We start from the raw sequence: 2,777 nt of genomic DNA on the forward strand, positions 1-2,777 counted from the left end.
TATCAATTAGATCTATAACATGTACTTCCTCTAAAGTATCTGGTAAAGTAGAGCTTGTGAATTGTTCATAATACTCATCTTCAACCTCTACTGGAAACAAATTTCAAAATAAGGTTTCAAATTAGAACCCATCATTATTTTTTCAATCCTCATATGATGTGATTTCATATTTCTTTTTTGTGTTATCTTCTAGACTACTCTAATGTGTAGTGACTCTTGATGGTGAAGTAAGGCTTGAATTAGAAGCAAATATTGTGGTGTGGAATTTTTGGGTGTCAAAATGTGAGAAAAGTCACATTCTTTTTCATGAATAGATTCTTCAGATAACAAGTCAAATTCCTACTTGGTGGAATCATCATCGTCTTCTTTATTAAGGGCATCTATGGACAGTTCTTTTGTATGATGTAAATTAGGGAAGGGTAGATTCACATTCTTAGTATTGGTTTTTTTTTGGTTATTGACATCCTTTTCTTTGGGCACCCACACCAAGGTAGAGGAGGAGGAATCACCGTATTTGGAATGGGATCTAGAAATGAATTTTTTATTTTCTTTTTCTTGATATCCTACCCCTATTTTTGATTTGTTGGATCTAAACTATGCTCCTAGGAGTTCAAAAATACCTTTACCTTTCCCTAAATGACCATCACCTATATGACCCATCTTCTTCATCAAATCAAAACCTTTGCCAAAGAGGTGAGGGGAGATTTCAATATTTTGTATCCACTCACTAGCTTCCTCTATGGAAACTAAAGATACACTATTTTTTTGAAGAAACAGTCATGATAAGGTCTAGTGGTTAAACATGGTTTGCCATGAGATCTTGGATATAGGGGGGATCAAATAATTAAACTAGATACTTGCCTAATCCTCTTTGTTGTAACTTATACTTATGATCAAACTCTTTTGTTAAGAAATCCATTTTCTCACAATGTGACTATTTAGATTCTTTTTGATTTGTTGGATCTAAACTATGCTGCTAGGAGTTCAAAAATACCTTTACCTTTCCCTAAATGACCATCACCTGTATGACCCATCTTCTTCATCAAATCAAAACCTTTGCCAAAGAGGTGAGGGGAGATTTCAATATTTTGTATCCACTCACTGGCTTCCTCTATGGAACCTAAAGATACACTATTTTTTTGAAGAAATAGTCATGATAAGGTCTAGTGGTAAAACATGGTTTTCCATGAGATCTTGGAGATAGGGGGGATCAAATAATTAAACTAGATACTTGCCTACTCCTCTTTGTTGTAACTTACACTTATGATCAAACTCTTTTGTTAAGTAATCCATTTTCTCACAATGTGACTATTTAGATTCTTTTGATGGTGGTGGTGAAGGAGTGGAAGAATTGGAACAACCTACTTTCTCTTTGCCCTTAGTCGATGTGGTTAAGTGGTTGTTGTCTTGACCTATGGATGTTGAGGTGTTTGCTGATGTGGATTGACTAATGAAACTTGTTGGAATGTTGATCTCTACCCTGTTGTGAGGGACAAGGGAGTTACAATACTATGCATAGTTTTGATCCCTTAGTACCATCACCTCTTGGCCCATGTAAGGAAATTTCAAACATTGATGGTAGGTGGAGGAGATAGCTTGCATGTTGTGGATCCATGGTTTGCCTAAAAAGATGTTGTATTTCAACTTCAAATCCAAGACTTGGTAGACAATTTCTTTTACTAATGGGTTAACCCATATTGGCAGAATGACCATGCCTTTAGAGGATCTCTCCTCCTCATCATACGCTTTAATCATGATTTTATTTTTGGGATAAACAACATCTTTTTTGTACCATAGGGCTTTTATGAAACTCAGAGTGCAAATATTTAGGCTTGCTCCATCATCAACCAAAGCTCTTTTTACTCTATTTCTATGAATGAAGGCATCAATGTGTAATGGGGAGTTTTGCAGATGTATGACATAAATGTCATCTTGGGCTGAGACAAATACACAATGGGGGGCAAAAAGGTCACTTGCCATATTTTGGAACCTATTAACATCAAGGTTGTTTGGCACTAAAGCTTTGGTAAGGATCTCTTTATGTTTTGGTGATATTTGAAGCAATTCAAACATGGAAATGTGGGCAAAAGTCTTTAATAACTAGTTGACTAAATTGTATTTGGGTACAATGGAACTCCTGGTTGCATGATCTGAACTAGTTATTGGCCCTGGTAGAATGACTCTGGAGCTCGCGTGACAACATTTAATGACTGCTTCTTGTTTTAATCTTTAATTACAATTATATTTATGACATTTTCAAACCCCAAGATCATATTTATCATGTTATCATAATTATGGGTGTAATTGAAGTTATTGTGGAAGATGTATTCAAGTTGGCTCTAGAGGATTTTCCCTTCTCATGGCTTATAAAAGGGTTTTTGAAGGTTGTATGGTCTTCATTATTATGAAGATTATTTACTTCGATAGCTCCATCAGTAATCATTTTTTGTATGGCCCTCTTAAAGGCATGACATTTGTTGGCTAAATGCCCCTTATTTTGGTGGTAGGCACAAAAGTTCTTGTCACTCCACCACTTAGGTTTAATTCATAGTTCGTAGGGCTTGGCTTTTGGTAGGGTAATAAGTTTATCTACTAAAAGCATTTGCAAAATGCTCTCATAAGACATCCCAATGAGCGTGTATTCTTTGGGCATGTCAGAAGACTGGTATCCTCTCAAAGGAGGAGCTTGATTGTAGGCTACTTGTTGATTGGAAGTTGAAGGAGTAGTTGTGTTTCATTGATAGAATGGATGAACATTATCTTATTTGGGTAGGTTT

This window comes from Cupressus sempervirens, chromosome 3 (genome assembly GCF_028749045.1).
Source record: "Cupressus sempervirens isolate cs-2001-9-10 chromosome 3, ASM2874904v1, whole genome shotgun sequence".
NCBI lineage: Eukaryota > Viridiplantae > Streptophyta > Pinopsida > Cupressales > Cupressaceae > Cupressus > Cupressus sempervirens.